The 18,952-nt window shown below is 37.3% G+C and overlaps 1 pseudogene; it reads left to right on the forward strand.

The window, feature by feature from the left end:
- The first annotated feature begins 8,748 nt into the window (after positions 1 to 8,748).
- LOC139002089 (large ribosomal subunit protein uL23 pseudogene) lies at positions 8,749 to 9,258 on the forward strand (annotated as a pseudogene).
- Positions 9,259 to 18,952: the final 9,694 nt, after the last annotated feature.

Genomic DNA, 18,952 nt, shown 5'->3' on the forward strand with positions numbered 1-18,952 from the left:
ACACTCAAGGCAGGGTCGATGGGGAGGTTGCGGCGCCACCCCCTGTCACGCACAGAGCAGGGCCAATCAGGGGGTTGAGGAGCTCCCCCCTGTCACGCACAGAGTAGGGCCAATAGGGGAGTTAGGGCACCGCCCTCTTTCACACACAGAGCAGGGCCCGTGGCGGGGGGGGGGTTGGGGAGCCGCACCCTGTCACACACAGAGCCACAGGGTGATCAGGGGGTTTGGGCGCTGCACCCTGTCACGCTGATCTGGTGCCAGGAGACCTCTCGGCTCCGCTGATCCCGGTGCTGGGAGGCATATTACCCTTTTACTATATAGGATAGAGGCCTGGGGGCTGGCTGGTTTGCCCTGAAGGGTGTCCTGGATCAGGGTGGGGGTCCCCACTGGGGAGCCTGGCCAGTCTGGGTGAGGGGCTGAGGGCTGCTTTCAGGCTGGCAGTTTTGACTGAAGCTCCCAACCACTCCTTTTCTTCTTTTTTTTTTTTTCTTCTGGGCCAGCTTTAGCTCTGGCTCTAGCTCTGAGGCTTCCGCTGCTGGTTTGTTTGCCGTTCTATAATCGAAACAATGTATAACTTCAGCTCTGAGATCCCAGCCGGCTATATTTTTTACAAAGTTTCAAACTGCCAGCTCAGAGGCCTGCAAGGCAGGCACGGAATGTTGGAGTCTGCAGTCACTGGAGCAAGCAAGCCTCATGTTCGCTTCCAGCTGCCTGGCTGCCGGCCGCCATCTCGGCTGACAGTTAATTTGCATAAGGATACGCTGATTAGCCAATGGGCAGGGTAGCGGTCATACACCAATTACCATTTTTCTCTTTTATTAGTGTAGACTAGAGGTCCAGTGCATGGATTCATGCACGGGTGGGGTCCCTCAGCCTGGCCTGCACCCTCTCGCAATCTGGGACCCCCTCAGGGATGTTGGACTGCTGGGTTTCAGCCCAATTGCACTGGCCTACAGGGCTCGGACTGAAACCTGGCAGTCTGCCTTCCCCCCAAAGGGATGTAGCAGTGCTGACGTGGCAGGCGGCTGGGGAGGAGCCCCAGCCGGGGCTGGGTGCAGCATCGCTGCCGCTCATCCAGGTCCTGCTGTGCCAGCCACTGCAGCTCAGTGGTGCTGCCACCAAGGCGCAAGAGGCTCCTGCTGCCGCTGCGAGCCGGCAATTAGCCGGCTCTGGCTGAGCAGAGCTTCCACTGTGGGAGCGCACTGACCACCAGGGGACAGCTCCTGCATTAAGCGTCTGTCCCCTGGTGGTCAGTGCGTGTCATAGTGACTGGTCGACCAATTGTTCCAGTCGTTTGGTCGTAATGGACCCTTAGGCTTATATATATATAGATGAAAATTTAGTATGTCCATATTTTAATTAACATCACATTTTAAAGTAGAGCATATATGTTAAAGTTTCACTAGCCTACATTTCTTCCTACTTAAAATCATCCTTTTATTTAAGATGTAAATTAATTTAATAGAAAGAAGATAAAATATTTCTTTCTAGCCCTAGCTGCTTTGGCTCAGTGGATAGAGCGTCTGCCTGTGGACAGGAGGGTACCAGATTTGATTCCAGTCAAGGGCACATGCCTGGGTCGCAGGCTCAATCCCCAGTAGGGAGCGTGCAGGGGGCAGCCCATCAATGATTCTTTCTCACCATTGATGTTTCTATCTCTCTCCCTTTCCTTTCCTCTCTGAAATTAATAAAAATATATTTAAAAATATATATTTCTTTCCAGTCTTCTATTAGGTATGATGTAAAAACAGTTAAAATTCATTCATCCTCAGCATGAAGATCATATTACATATTTAAGTTGGAAGAGAGAAATTATGATTATAAGAAAACTTGGAATTTTGGCATTCTTATTCCACAGAAGCAACTGAGGTATTCAAAATATATATTTTTAAAATACAGACAATTCACTGGTTTTTATGCCAAATTCCATCCGTTTGAAAGGACTTGGCTTTTCACAGCCAAGTTTTAAGCCTGAGGAAATTATAAATGGAAACACATTGTGTCCTCTGATCTTGGAGGTGGCAACTTTTGCTACAAAGCTGGGTGGGAGATTGATCTCATTCTTTGGTTTTCCGCTTTTTGATGAAGAATTTAAATTTGCTATAACCAACAGTTTAAAAAATATTGCACAGCCCCAGTGAAAGAGCAATGCTTCATAACTACATAATAGCTTCATCAACAAATAAGTGTCTGCTTCCTGCAATGAAGCCACAAATATGTTGAAAGGCCCCAGCTCTCTGCAGGATGTACAAAGATCTCTGTTTGAGTCACTGTTGGAGCGTGTTTCTGCTTTGTGGCGGCAGCGTGGGTGTACATTTAAAACACATCTTACATCTTACAGATTTTTTAATAATGCATTCTCAGGGAGAAAGGGAGACCAGTTTTCTGTGTTTTTTTTTTCCTGTGCTCTAAGCACTTAAAGCATTTCTCTGATTACTTATTGGTTTTCTTTATCAATTCAAGATTGATTAAAAGGGGAATAAAAAGGATTTTTTAAGGAAAGTAGAAAAAAATCACCTGAAACTTTTTCTTGTTTGCAAACTTGTTTTATATTTATTTTTTGTCAATGCCACAAAATCCTTAATGGCTAAGCTAAGATCTTAACTGGGTTAAAGAAACCAAACTCATTTTTCATGAAGGCTTTTCATCTATTGATATGAGGCCATAACATGTACTTGTTCATTCATTCTCAATTTCCATGTATTATAATCAGTGATGATGTGTGTTTCCAGCACTAAGTTGTTATCTAAGACAAAAAAGCATTCTTCTAGGTCAGACTTTTTAGAGGGCAAGTATCTTGAGTCTGTCCATGACCTGCTATACTGACTATATGATTAGATGATGATTTCGGCAAATTTTGCTTGGAGAGTTTCCTTCAGATCTGTGTCTTTCAGAGCAATTAAGTTCTTCATTAAAACACACGAGCCTGGTCCATTTCTATTCTTTTTTATTGTAGGAGCAAATTTTACATTCTTTAATAAAATTATCTAGAGTACAATACAAATATATGATGAGAGCTTTCTAAGATTCCCTTGCTGGATGTCTAAGATGTATTTTTTTTAAAAGTGTTTTTATTGATTTCAGAGAGAGAAAGGGAGAGGAAGAGAGAGATAGGCACAGAGAATCATCCATCGGCTGCCTCCTGCACGCACCCTACTGGGGATGGATCCTGCAACCCAGTAATGTACCCTGACTGGTAATCAAACCATGACCTCCTAGTTCATGGGTGGACACTCAACCACTGAGCCACACCAGCTGGGCTAAGATGTTTTTAAAAATAAATCAATGCATTCTTGTAAATGAAATGATGGCCTGTTTTCTTATCTAGTAAATATGAAATTTGCCTTTAAGCTAGATTATAATTTAAGCATAATGAAGATATGGGTTAATTTCTAAGTAACCTAAGATTTCATAGGTAATATCAAAGCTAAAATCTGTGATTTTTAAAAACAGTTAAGGATAATTCCTTTATTATCCTTAGAAACTTTCTTGATTTTAGACCTCCTTTAACTTTAGGTAAGTTATTCCTCATTAATGCTCTAAGTTACTCAAGGTCAATTACACCATCATTGTCCATCATTTGACCAAATGCTAAGTAACAAAAATTTTAGAATCCTCAATCCCCATATTAGAAAACATCTCTTTTCTCATATCCAAGCAAAATATTTCTTAATTTTCCAATATTTAGGTGATTAAGGAAATGTTTTCTGTACCATTTTCAGTTTCTCTTATTTCTTTGAATTTTGTGAACTTCAGTTCTATGTTAGTACTAGGATAAAAGGGATTACTTTAAGGTACTCACCACCCTACTCTGAAATGTTAGCCTCTTCTACATAGCCTTAGCTCACTAGTTTTTAACTATCACCCTCATCTGCCACTCCACCTCCTGGAAAAATCTAGCAAACAACAACAAAAACATACCAGGAAATATCTTACCTTCCTACTTAGAAAGCTTGCTTAACTTTATAGAGAAAATGTAAAATAAAATTGATACTTGAGCTTATATATCAAGGCTATCCTCTCAGAAATATGTTTTTCTTAATAGGTAAATAAGTAAATTTATAAATAACAGAAAAAGTGAGTTCAGGGTTAGGCAGTTCCTTGATTCTTGAAGTCTTCTGAATACAAGTATATGGTTTTCATAGTCCTCAGCAAGGGTTTCCTTCCTAAGATTTTTCATCAGGAAGGTCATTGGCAGCAAGCACTGCAGCTCACGGCAGCCAGGATAGCTCTTCCCACTGCAGGCCCACTGCAGGGGCCAATTCAAACCAGAATCATTGAGCATTTACTACCTGAGAGGATTGTATACACATTATCTCATGTAATGCTCCCATCAGTCCTGCACACTGTGTCATACTAAATGTTAGTTCACACATGAGGAAATTAACACTTAGAAGCATTGCATTCTCTTTTTAAAGTCAACAGCCCATATCTGGCAGAGTTCAGAACTCAAATTCCAGGCTTATTTGACTGCAAAGTCAATAACTTTACCCTTCCTGCTCTCATCAAATCGGTCCCTCTCATCATGTCCTTCCCACATTCAAACCAAGTGACTGTTTCTGGGAATTTGTTATTTATCAACTCTATTTGCTAAATTTTAACATGTTTTAAGCTGAAGATAAAGCAACTTGGTACATAAATGAACTGCAAATAAACACAAATTTCAACGGCAAATGGCAACTGCTGAAATAAAGCACCTGAAATACAATTGAGTTAAATTGTAGTCTTTTTTACAAAAACAAAACCTAATGAGTGAAATAATGATCTGTTGCAGGGTCCCTTGTATCCCCTGACCTCCAGAGTGCTAGTTTAGCTGGGATCTGTAGGTTATGCTCAGATTAAAATATCTGCTTCAATTAAGCATTTTCACGTATAAATATATTGCAGAGTTAATGATTTGAAATTTGAAACCAATACTGACATGAGAGAACATCTAATATTTTCACGATTAGATCTTGATATTATAAGCTAAACTCAAAGCAGCAGTAAAGCAAAACAAAGTGTTAGAAACTACCCTGATCTTTCAACTCTGCCTGCCTTAATAACCCAGGGTTATTACAAAGCTACCCTGTTAGTTCCCAAGGAGCCACTATCATAAATATAATAGAGCAATTATTATCTCACCACAGAAGAGATGGGGAATAGCCACATTTCACCAAAGGACAATATTATTATTTTTAAAAATTTTATGGCTTTAAAAAATAATTCAGTTTCACTTGAATTTCACTAATTGGCCAGTAAACAGAAATGAAAAAGTAGGTTTGAATAATGTTATAATGTTAAACAATAAGCAAAATTACAAAATATTTCTCCTTGGCTGACAAGTTTTTCTTTGTGTTAGGAGTATAATCCAGTTTCCAGTTAAAGTAGTCTGGCTTTTCTTTGAAAGCTACTTATTTGCTTCTTGACTACAATCATGTGCTTTCAATTTCTTTTGCATTTTACCACTTACTTTCTACAGGATTCTTTTATGGATGAACGACTGCCTGGCAAAATAGAAACTGAACCACAGTATGTAATTAAGTTCTTTGCACAATGGAAGTTAGTCATCGACACAATTAAACCACTGGCTTCGGAATCCAGCACTGAAAGAATGAACAGCATAACCAAAAAACACTCATTCCAGTAAGATCTCCCTACATCACGGGACTGAGGGCTCTGCCTGCTTTTTTGGTGTCATGACAAGAATTCAAAATAAATCATCTCTCTAAAACTGAAAAGAATTCATTTCAGTTAGTATCTTGTTTCTTCTACATTGTTTTTCTAAAAAAATTTTATGGTTTTTGAACTCTGAAGAGAGACTTCAGAATATTGGTGGCAAGATATAATAATGTAGACAGTTTTTGGTCAAAGCCTGGAAACAATTTTATAACATAAAAATGTACTTTCTTACACAGAGTTATTTAATAATATTTTGCTGTTTTAATATAGTGCATAATGTAATAAGTGCAATAAAATATAATTGAAATGGTTAAATGTATTTAAATATTTTTAGTTTTAATTAGAAATGATGTACTTGGGAATGTTCTCAAACTATTTTAACTTATGATGCAAAATTAAACTTTAAGTCAATGGTCAAACATGTATCTAGAGTTTTAAAATCTAATAGAGAGCCACTATGTTGGTGAAAATGTAATGGGAGAAACAAGGAAACTGACTAGGTATGGTTTGTTTTTGAAATTTCATTTTTCAAGTGAGATGTGAGACTAACATTTTTTAAGATGAAACAATGCAAGGTCAACTAATTAATCTAATATTTCAAATTAGCTCTTGCTCTTTGGTCAGGTTATTGAATGAAATCATATTCATAAGTTCTATCGAAGCACCTATGCATTCAGATAAAAACATAAAAAGAAGAATAACACATTTAAATAGATATCATGTGATAATTTTTACTATTCCGGTGACCGTAATTATTATTGATATTGATACAGTTTCTAAAGTATTTTATGTAAAGAAGACTGAATGTAATATGGTCTTATTGTTTGTAAGATTCCTGAAAAATTCCTCCTTTTATATTTTTGTCATCAAGTTTTCATTATAATAACTATTACACAGAGATTTGACTACAAACAGATATATAAAAACATAAATATCCAGAGTACTCCAAAGATATGCTGCAATTAGCATTTCTGACACAACTTTTGACTCAGTGGGTTATTTTATAGAGGATCACAATTTCTGATAGATAGTAATTGACTTACTCCTATAACCCTGTGTCGTATTTTATAAAATGTTAATATGGGATGAAGGGGAAGATACCTATTAAGTTGCTAAGTTGCTAGAAGACTAATGAAGGAAATATAAAATATTGTAAGTACAGTGGTTTTCTAAAACCTCTTTTTTTTTTTTTTTGTCAAATTGCTTATGATCCCACTGCATTCACCTCTCACTGGATCACACCATCCTTAGCTTTTCCCTTAGGATATTAAAAACCCATTTCTCTTTCTTCCTTGAATGTTACTATTCCCTCATAGTACTTTGCTCAGTATTTCACTATAGCTATTTTCTCCAAGGAATTTATCTGTTAATTCATTGGTGAATATCTGTGGATTAATAAATTACCTCTTTAGGGAAAGTGAGGAAGTCATTGTGCTTTATATCATAGCAAACTCATCAATGTGAAAACTTTCAGGTCCTGTGAGTTTTTGTTGAGAATGTACTGTGACAGATTTTCCCTTTCCACACATGAGGCAGGCAGCCACTTACTGACCTAAAGCAGGGAAAGGCAACATCTGGCTTCAGGGTTGATATTACACAGACCATCATTGAATCTGATTTAAATAAGGTTGAAGTAATCTGGGTCACTGAAGAATAGAGTGGAAGGTATAATTAACTATCCCATGATCAAGTTGGAGAGTGACACAGTGGGTTGTAAGGGAAAAAAAACTGGGATTAAAAAATAAAATATACATTAGGTAAAAACATTGCCAGAGTAGAACTTACTGGTTTATTATTCAAAACATTTTTCAAAATATTAGTTATAAAATCCGATGTTGTCTGGTGGTCATGCAAAGGTATCCGTGGAATGACATCCCAGCGGCAGTCTGGTCAAGAAGCTGAATCAGAGGTGGCTGGCTGGGACAGCATCAGGGGCAGGGTTATTCTGACCAGCAGCTGAGACCTTGACAGTCTGGCAGCTCAAGTCTTCCTTGGCCTCTTGTGGAAACATCACTGAGACTGAACTATTTTAAAGAAGATTGGTGTTCAATTCAATGTGTTTATTCCTTTATGCGTCTGCCAAAAAGAATTACTGAGTGATTGTCATGTGTCACATAGTCACCTACCATAAGGTATGACTCTTGATATCTAGGAAGATATTAGATTCCTGTTAAAGAGAGAAATAGTACCTGAATGAGATACCACAAGGGGCTTAATGAGAAAAGGGAATGTAGACGTGACCTGGACTAAGGGGTTCGGAGAGCTTTCAGTGAACAGGGCTCCTCAGCAGTAATGAAAGACAAAGAGGAGTAAGATGAAGAAAGATCAGAATGCTCCAGGGAGCAGTCGTGCAAGGCTTTAAGGTGAAGGCTGTCCAATACGTTAGAGTCATACAAAGTATGCAAGAGGGCAAGCAGCCCTTGACCCTGAAGGATGTTTAATGCCCTGAACATAAACTTGGACTTTCTCATCTAAGTAACAGAGAGTAATTGAAGAGTTCCAAGTACAGAGGTAACACTTGTAGAATCGCCTTTTAAGAAGATTGTTCTAGGCACAGTGAAGAAAATTGCTTGATTAGAAGCAAGATTAGAGTCAGGGAAACCAGTTGGACAGTTGCTGAAGTTATGAGGAGAAATGAGAAGAATTTATTTCTTTTTAAAGTGGTGACCATGAAGATTATGTTTACTATAACTTCTTGTTTGTTTAATATAGCACTCATCACATTATAAGCTTGCCTGCTTGCTTTTAAACTTTAAAAAGTGTGATTTCTCTTTTATTGCTTTAAGATTTTCTTCCTTGGCCTCACAACTAACTCATAGTTTCTGGACAAAGAATGTAATGTACTCTATCAAATAAGAATAAACCTTAACCAAGAGAAGATACCTTCAACAAATAAATTTATATATTAAGTAGTTAATTCAGAAATTGAGTATCATATGCTAAATACCTTTTTATAATTAATGTCAAGAGCGACATTTTATAAGAAAATTGTCCTCTAAAACAGTGTTCACTTATTAAGCACCTGGAAGGACTCATGCTTTTGGGGGGTGTGATTCAATATTAAAGGTAGTTTGGCTTTTTACGAAGATGGCGCCGGAAGCTAAGAAGGAAGCCCCTGCCCCTCCCAAAGCCAAAGCAAAAGCCAAGGTTTTGAAGACAAAGAAAGCAGTGTTGAAAGGCGTCCACAGCTACACAAAAAAGAAGATCCACACGTCACCCACCTTCCGACGGCCAAAGACACTAAGGCTCCGGAGGCAGCCTAAATACCCTCGGAAGAGCGCACCCGAGAAACAAGCTTGCCCACTACACCATCAACAAATTTCCCCTGACTACCGAGTCAGCCATGAAGGAGACAGAAGACAATAATACACTGGTGTTCATTGTGGATGTCAAGGCTAACAAGGACCAGATCAAACAGGCTGTGAAGAAGCTCTATGACATTGATGTGGCCAAGGTCAACACCCTGATCAGGCCTGATGGCGAGAAGAAGGCATATGTTCGACTGGTTCCTGACTATGATGCTTTGGATGTTGCCAATAAAATTGGAATCATCTAAACTGAGTCCAGCTGCCTAATTCTAAATATAAAAATTTTACACTGTAAAAAAAAGGTAGTTTGATCATTTATGAAAATATTAGCAAAAAACTCAACTTTTCCTTTTCTACATCTTCACTAGTAGAGGCTTTATATACAGAAGTAAAATTATTTTTAAAATGAGAGGAAATAATTGAAATGGACATTTATAGAATATTAAAAGGAACACAAATCTGGCATATTGTTTTTTTAATTTATTGATTAAGTTATTACATATGTGGCATATTGTTAATAAGAAAGCAAAATGTTACTTTTAGAGAGTAACTCCTAGAAATTCTGCCTTCTGTTACATCACATTCAAATCAATAATTCTAATTTTTTATTATGGTTGGGCCATATTAATGTATAAAATGCCCAGGCTTATAATCAAAACATATGGGTTTGAATTTTAGTTTCTTCTTCTTACAGACTATTGCCATTGTTTTTTGTTGTGTGTGTGTGTGTGTGTGTGTGTGTGTGTGTGTGTGTTTGTGAAGCCATGCAACAGTCTAACACTCACCACTTAAGAAATAGTGCTGATAGCTAGGTCACTATTTCAAGTGTTCAAAAAACATAAAAAGTACCTAAATACATAGATACACTTTTAAAACAAATTAAATATACAAAGTTCAAACTAAGCCTCAAGGCATCCTATTTATAAATGTTATATAACTCAATTGTTAAAGATATTTAACTATGACAGATACTAATATGTTGATATTTATTTATCTTACCATTTTTTAAATTTTTTGTTGAATTTACTGTGGGATTTTGGTTTAATAAAATTATATAGGTTTTAGGTATATAATGATATAATACATCATCTATATATTGTATTGTCTGTTCACCACCCTGAGTCAAGTGTCTTTCCATCATCATTTATTCTCAAGTTTTAAACAGTATTTTATTTGTACATGAGAGGTCTATTACCTAAGGAACTATAGCATCCTACTGTACTATAAACCTTTCAAGTTTATGATTATTCTCAAACCAATGAGATATAATCTGCCTTAAGTATGAAATAAATGTTCTCCACCAGTACTACACTGTAATGTTTAAGAAAACACTATATTGCAGAAATTTGAAAATTATGCTTTGACAACCAAAACTTTTTCTCAGGAGACCATAAACTCTGATGACTTGCTAATAGCCACAAGCTTGGAAAACATGAGAGCTTTATATGAACATTTCTTTTAGACATCTACTATTTTCCCTATGTTATTTACAAGCTATGTATTTGCATATATTCTGTCCAGTACATAAGGATGCTCACCGTTGCAGAACAATTTGTATGTTTTGGTAACACTAGACAAAGGTTTTGAGAGTCTGACTGCTAGGATCATGGCTAAAATAAATTAAACATTTGCGTGTGTGTGATCCTTAGTGCCAAGGCTTAATATTCATTTCAAAAATATAAATGCACTTGGAAAATGTCATATGTTACTACACAAAATATGAACATTTTGATATTTTATACCATTTTTAAAAATTGCAACTTTACTCAACATGGTTTCTCTACGTTAGAAAAATAAATGTTTCCACCATATCTTCAACCAAGCATTATAATTGTACTTTTTTTGAGTTGAGAAAGACTGTCTCAAGTACAGCCAAATCAAAGTATGGGCAGTGGAGGAGGGGAGGTGCAATGAAACATAGATCTCAAAATCCAGATGTTCACTATTGAAAATTAAATTTCCACATATAAAGATTGATATATCTTAGGGTTGATCAAATAACTGAAGTTTCATAGTCTTATGGGCTGTCCTTAGTAGGATCTAGAAGGATCTAGAAAGTGTATGTCTATGCTTATTGATCACAGAGCTTTAACATTTTTTTGAGATAACATTAAAAATCAGAAATTTCCATACAGCAATCCAAGTATTACCCTTTTGTGAAAAGCAGGAATTATATGGAACTGAATAAAGGTTTCTGTTTTGCACTTGTTCACATTCATTTGAGACCTATAAACATTTGAGTTTGAAACACAGTTTTATACCAACTTTAAGAGTTTTTGTTTGTTTGACACATTGCACAAAAGCAGCAAATTTCCACTATAATATTATGGAAAGAAAATATATGACATCATTGATTATATACAAGGTCAAAATCTGGCAAGATAGACTTTAATTTTAGTAATGTTTGTACAAATACTATAATTTCTTGCTCTGTGTCAGATGCTAGTCCTAAAAATCAGACTTCCTTCATGAAATTACTAATTTGAAGTCTGTTTCATCTTATTAGAAATACTAGTGGCCCAATGCATGGAATTTGTGCAAGAGTAGGCATTCACAGCCACAGTAGCTGCCTCAATCCCTCCCTTGCAGCCGCGGTGGCTGCCTTGATCCAGAGGCTGCAGCCCTGGCTTCATCTGGAAGGTCATCCAGAAGGACATCCAGTCTAATTAGCATATTACGTTTTTATTATCCTATATAAAGAAGTAATATGCAAATTAACCCTCATGCCCTCGCAAGATGGATGCCTATGACCAGACCAGCAGGGCAGTTAATGAATGATGACCAAATGACTGAATAGCAGGCTGTGTGGGGTGACCAGGATGGCAGGGGGGCCATGAGGGCAACCAGGCTGGCAGGGGAGCAGTTGGGGGCAATCAGTTCAGCACACAGAGACAGTGAGGGGTGATCAGGCTGGCAGGCAGGTGAGCAGTTGGTAGCCAGCGGTCCTGGATTGTGAGAGGGATGTCAGACATCCCCTGAGGGGTCCCAAATTGGAGAGGATGCAGGCTGGGCTGAGGGGACCCCCCCCCCATGCACGAATTTCATGCACTAGGCCTCTAGTTATAGATAAGAAATCATAATATACCTTGTGGACTCAAGGTGTCTTAGTTATTGTAGGAATATTTATGCAAGGCTGTGACATCTATTTTCACTCTTTATAAATAACTTTTCATTAAATAACTTGTTTTTAAAAGGTACGATTTATGGATAATTAAGTTAATCAGAGGTGATATTACTATATACCCAAAGTAGATCTTCATTACAACAGACCATGAAGATTATTAAAGAGGATGAAATACTAAGAGAGAGGTTTGAAGACATCATAGTCAATCATGCCTATAGTTTTATATTCAAAATTTCAGGCTTATTACAAGAAACAATAATCTGACAATATATTTTCTTGCTGAACATTTAGAGAGAAAAAGCTATGATATAGTTGTTCAGATTTTTAAAATTTTGCTTTGGAGAAAAGCATATTTTAAGCTTCTTTACTAGAAGGCCTCCCAATTGTCAAATAAGCCTCTCACCAACTTTGCTTTTTCAAGCCATGGTAAGTGAACATAAATTTTTTTAATGACAATAAAGGGAAATACTATTCTCACCATAGGCAATCAATTAGTCTTGTAACTGCTTGCATCTACTTTGCAGAATTACAATACTACAAAATATATCAATAAATGTCCCTGTACTTACAGACTATTGCCATTGTTTTTTGTTGTGTGTGTGTGTGTGTGTGTGTGTGTGTGTGTGTGCGCTGTTTGTGAAGCTATGCAACAGTCTAACACTCGCCACTTAAGAAATAGTGCTGATAGCTAGGCCACTATTTCAAGTGTTCAAAAAACATAAAAAGTACCTAAATACATAGATACACTTTTTAAAAAGTTAAATATACAAAGTTCTCTGAGAAACCATGTTGGTTTTGTCTTGTAAAAATATTTTTTGAAAATGCATATGAATATACACATACACACATTTCAGATAGACATATTTCATTGTCAGTTTTCAGATAATAATAGGAAACATAATTTTATGAGTTATAGCCTGCTTGACTTTAATCCTTTTAGACATTGCAAGCATTTGATTAAGTGCTATATGAGTTTTCTCCCCCAACACTTTCAAAGTGTCATCTGTCATAGCCTTGCTGTCACAGCTATGAAATATGATTGTCTAATGATATTAGAGCCAAGAAATATGATGTTGGGTCTGGCATCTTAGACCACAATGATTCCTTCCTGTAAACTGTGTAACGTAGTCCCTGTGTACAGAATGAAAGAGAAGATATCAATTGAAACCAAGAACATGGCAGATATGGGGAAAAAATAAACTAAAAATGATAACTTTACTTTTCTATCATATTAAATGCAGAATATCATGAATAAAGGACTATTGCCTGCTAATTTTGATTTTGTCTAAGTAAATAATTTTAAATGTATCTATGTCAGCAAATGAAAAGTTAGGTATTTGTGCTAAATCGATTGATCAGAACATTTGCAATGGCTTCAGTTGCCTACCTTAATTTGCATCAGATTTGTTGTTACGTAGAATATAAAAATATTCTAATATGCTGTTGATACTGTCAAATAAATGTGAAGCTTGACCTCATGGGATTTGAAATAAGAAAAAGTATTTTACAGGAATATGTAATTCAGCTGTGTAACACTGAACAAGTTACAGACAGTCCTCTGGTTATGTCAAACTTGACATACTTTTGTTTCGTGGTTTCGTTGCCATCTCCAATTTATTTATAAAAAAAAAAAGTTCCATCATTTTGACATATGTACATATGTGCTTTATATTTTTTATTATTTATTTACCACAAGTAAAGGTCAGGAATTGTTCTCTTTCTATATACATACATATATATATACACTAGAGGCCTGGTGCACAAAATTCGTGCACTGGGGATGGGTGGGGGGTCCCTTAGCCTAGCATGTGCCCTCTTGCAGTCCGGGACCCCTCCCTTGTTACTGCCCACCTGCTTGCTGCTTCCTACCGCTTGGCTTGCTGCTCCTTAGTGCTGCCACGAAGGCCTTGGGTCTGCTGGGTGCCGGGCCTGCGGGTTTGTGTCTCTGATACCCCCAGCAGCCCCAGCACCAAGGTGGCGGGCCTTGGGGATGCTGGGTACAGGCCCCCCGTTGCGTGTTTGTGTCTTCTATCAGGCCCCCAGCAGCCCCAGCAGCCCCAGCACCACCTAAATAACTTAGGGGAAACTTTATTTAGTCTTCTTTTTAAAGCAATCTAGTTTAAAAATGAGTTGCAGTTAAGACAGAACAAAGAACATGGTACCTAAGAGTGAGATAGACTGACAGAGGAGAGGCTGGGCACTGGTCAGGGGCTTACATGCCAACTGTTCTACACCTGGGAAATGATGTAAAATCGGTTTCTTTAGTTTTCTGCTTAATGGTCTTCTCCAGCACTGAGGTCAGAGGAGCCACCTTCCAGCCCGTAGGCTGCTTCTCAGAGTCAAAAATTTCGCCATAGGCCTCTGCCTAGGACAGGACCTCTGCACCCCCAGGGTACATAAACACACAGGGCTTCCATCAGGCTTTGCTGATCCCGCGGCCGGGAGGCCTCTCAGCTCCACTGATCCCTGGGCCGGGAGGCCTCGCGGCTCTGCTGATCATGGGGCCGGGAGGCCTCTGGGCTCCTCTGATCCCAGGGCAGTGAGGCCTCTCTGCTCTACGGCTTCAGGGCTGTTTGGCTTCGCTCTACCGCTTGGAGCCTGAGTATGCAGATTAACCGCCATCTTTTAGCTTCTATAATTGAAACATTGTATCTTTTGGAGCTGTTGCTTCAGGAGCTCAGAGCCCTGCAGCTGCAGGCGGGAACCTTGGTTTCCTCTATCGCTGGGGCAACCAAGCATCCTGTTCTCAGCTGACCGCCATCTTGGCTGACAGTTAATTTGCATATACTCACTGATTAGGCAATGAAAAGGGTAGCGGTTGTACACTAATTACCATGTTTCTCTTTTATTAGTGTAGATATATATATATCATATATATATATATATATATAATGATATTTATCATATATATCATATATATCATATATATTTATTTATTTATTTATTTACTGTTGCACTTCATTACTGCTGTGTATGTGCTCCCTGTGAGTGACTTAGGTGCTTATATAGGTGGGTTCCGACTGATGGCAGAAAATTGCGTTATGTCACGCCTTAGTAACAGATCTCTGACATAACCCGAGGACCTACTATAGTTGTCTTCTCTTTTCCTTCTTACATTTCTTCTTTGTAAAACTGTGCTTCCAGTATCTGACTGGAAGATGTTTTTTTTTGTTGTTAAGTAAAAAATGCTTACATATGAAAATTTTGCAGAGTGCTTACCACATTGTAGGTGTTCAATAAAAGATAACCATATTTATCGTTGTAAATATTATTGGAGGCATATTGTAAATATATCCATGTCTTTGTACAATAATATGGTTTAGACTTATAATTTGGAAATTCAGGTCACCATTCCTGAATATGATTAAATAAGTTGCAGATAATGTATTCAATTTTATTCTTTGCTCCTTTTTCTCCCTCAGCTCAGAGTGGTAAAAGCTCTACTTCAGGAAGGTGCAACCAAGAAGGTAAGATTCTCTCTTCTCCCAGCTTCTTGTTTAAGTGATGGTTTCTCCTGGAGAAAGACAGGCTGTGACCATTATTCATACTCTCCTTTGAGATCCATGTTGCAGAAATTCTATTTCAGGAAAACACAGCCAAGAAGTCTTGAGTTTCTTCTTCCATCCACTTGTAAGATGTAAATTCTAACACAGGAGTGCCTGGCTAAGAATACAGTGCCCAGTCTTAAGGTAAAGTTGTTGCTGAAAGAGTAGCAGGTCACTGTCCCTGGCTCCAGCTCTGAAGCAGTAACATAGAGTTTCTGCACAGGGACAGATTCAGTCTATGAGAACATAAATTGTTATAGCTCCCTCTAGAAGAATTTACTTTATTTGAAACATAGGAGAAACATTCATGCCCAGCATCAGGATTAAGATCAGTGGAGATCTTGGTGCTGAACAATTAAGAGCAGACAACAACAATCTCCATTACTACAGTAGACCAGTTAGAAGTTTAACATGAGAAGTAAGGAAATAATTAGATAAAAGATCCCTCCTGGGGTTAAAGCAAGTTTCAAAGACTGACCTGAAAGAAGTTCTTGAGTCTACCACTGCAAATGGGGCCTTACTTTATTTTGATAAAAACGTTGAAGAATTTATACTCCAGGGATTTGTTGAAAATAGTTTATCAATCAGCTCACAATTAGTGGAAGGTAACTGAAGGTGATGCCACTATAGATAAACCATTCAAAGTTTAGCAGGGAGAGGAGGAAAAGAGACAGTCAAAGAGCTCAGCTAAAACTGCGGTTGTCTCTGTGTAGGTGCAGGGTGTGCTGTAAACAAGCCCAAGGCTGCATCCTCTGAAGACCAATATCAGAAGCTGTACACTGTGAGAGAAATATAAGTAACTAAGATAGTCCAGCCAAGTCACTAAATAAATAAATAACAAAACAATAAGACTGAGGGAATAAAGTCAGGATCAAGTGTTACTACAATATATTTTCAAAAATGTATAGCTTTAACAAAGAGATTGTGAGTTGTGAAAAAAACACACCCAGAAATATGTGATCTATACACAAGAAAAAAATACAATAAAATAAACAGGCAATAGAAATTGCCTTTGTGAGTACCAAATGATGCATTTAGAAGACAAATACTTCTATTCAGCTTTTATAGGTATTTTCAAAGAAATAAAGATAGCCATGCTTAAACAATTAAAGAAAGGCATGATAACAGTGTCTTGTTAAGTAGTGAATAGTGATAAAAAGTTAGAAAAATGTTCTTTAAAAAATAAACAAATGAAAACTCTGGAGTTGAAATTATTAGAACCAAAATGAAAACTTACTAGAGAGGTTTAACAGTAGTTTTTAGCTGTCAGAACTTAAAAATCTGTGAATTTGAAGATAAGTCAATAAAAATTATGCAATGGAAAATATAGAGGAAAAATATAAGGAAAAACATACCCTCAGAGAAGTGTAAAACATTATTAATTGAACAAGAACATGCATAATAGAATTTTGAAAGTCAAGGTCAAAGAGAAATATCTTGAAAGCAGCAAGTAAAACTGATTTATCACATTTAAGGGAATTACAATAAGAAGATCCATCTACTTCTCTTAGGAAACAATGGAAGTCAGAAGACGGTGGTATGACATATTCAAAGTACTGAAAGAAAAACCTTTTAATCTAGAATCTTATAATTAGTAACTAGAGGCCAATGCATGAAATTTGTGCATGGGTGTGGTCCTTAGGCCTGGCTGGAGATCAAAGTGAGAACCTTTGACATGGAAGGGCAGGTCCCAGCTGACCTCTGGGCCCTGGGCAGCACCTGGGTCCCCGGGCCCATGCATTTCCCCCTCTGCCTGATTGATCAAGCCCCTGCCCAGCTCCCTCAGCACCTGGGAGCTGGGCGGCGGCCCTGCCCACCACCTCCACCGCTGGTCACTGTCTGCAGGGTGATCAGCCAGGCAATTGGGACCCCACTCACATCAGCCTTGGCCTGGCACCACCCGCTCACCTGCTCCACCATCCCGCTATGGTCCCGCTGTCGTTGGGGCCCATTGGGGCCAGCAGCACCTCCACTGCTGCCCACTGCCAACGTTGTGTTGCCAATGCCTGCCATGTTCTGTGCCACCCCTAGTGGTCAGCGCACATCATAGCAAGTGGTCGAATTCCCTGTCGAACTCCTGGTCGAGGGGAAAATTTGCATATGAGGCTTTTATTATATAGGATACTTTCAAAAAAGTTGTTGAAAAAAATCCCAGATTTTTTTAATGAGCATTTTTTGCTAGCAGATCCATTATACAAGAAATACTAATGGAGTATTTCAGGATGAATACAAGAAGTATCCGGCAGATACAGAAACCACACACACTCAATAAAAAATAAAAATAGAATGCTAGTAAATATGACTATGTAGGTAATCATAAAAGACATTATAATTGCATATTACTTTTCCCTCTTTCATAATTCATTCTAAGAGGTCAGTATTAGCTTGAGACCAATGTCAGGCTGAAATATCACAAAAAAAGAAAATTGAAGACAATAGATCAATATCTCTACTTAATAAAAAATGCAAAAATCCTCAACAAAATACTATCAAAACAAATTCTACAACATATAAAAGGCATATGATGACCAAATGAGATTTATCCCAGAAATCCAAGATTGGTTAACATATAAAAGTAAATTAATTAACCATATTGATAGAAAAAGGATAAAAACACATAATTATCTTAATGGGCACAAAAGATATTTGAAAAATCTAACACCCTTTTATGATAAATTTCTTTTAAAAGCTAGAAATAAAGAGAAATTACTCAACCTGATAGAATATATGAATAAAAACAGAGATATCATCATACTTAATAGTGAAAGACTGAAAGCTTTCCCTCTAAGACCAGGAAAAAGACAAGTAAGTGCACTCTCTCCACTTCTATTCAATATTTTACTTGATTCTAGCTCAGGCAATTCATATATCTATATCTATATCTATATCTATATCTATATCTATATCTATAATCTATATCTATCTATATATACATATATACAGACCTACATATACATAGACACACACAAATTTTAAAGAAGGAATTTAAAATATTTTTTTAAAGCTGATATGATATGTAGGCAGAAAATCTGAATGAATCAATTAAAAAGTGATTACAACTAATAAACTAGTTTGAAAAAGTTGCAGGATTCACTATAAAAAAATTCAGTCAATTGCATTCATTTATACTAGTAATAAACAATCATCAAATTAAATTAAGAAATCAATTTTAATTACAATAACATCAATAGAGAATAAAATAAAAATGAATCAATTTAACAAAAGAAGTACAATACCTGTCTTCTAAGGACTACAATATATTTTAACAGGAACTAAAGAAGACGTAATAGAAAGACATCCCACTTTTCATAGTT

Source organism: Myotis yumanensis, unplaced genomic scaffold (assembly GCF_028538775.1).
Source record: "Myotis yumanensis isolate MYYU_CA2020_CCGP unplaced genomic scaffold, mMyoYum1.0.hap1 SCAF_2, whole genome shotgun sequence".
Classification (NCBI taxonomy): domain Eukaryota; kingdom Metazoa; phylum Chordata; class Mammalia; order Chiroptera; family Vespertilionidae; genus Myotis; species Myotis yumanensis.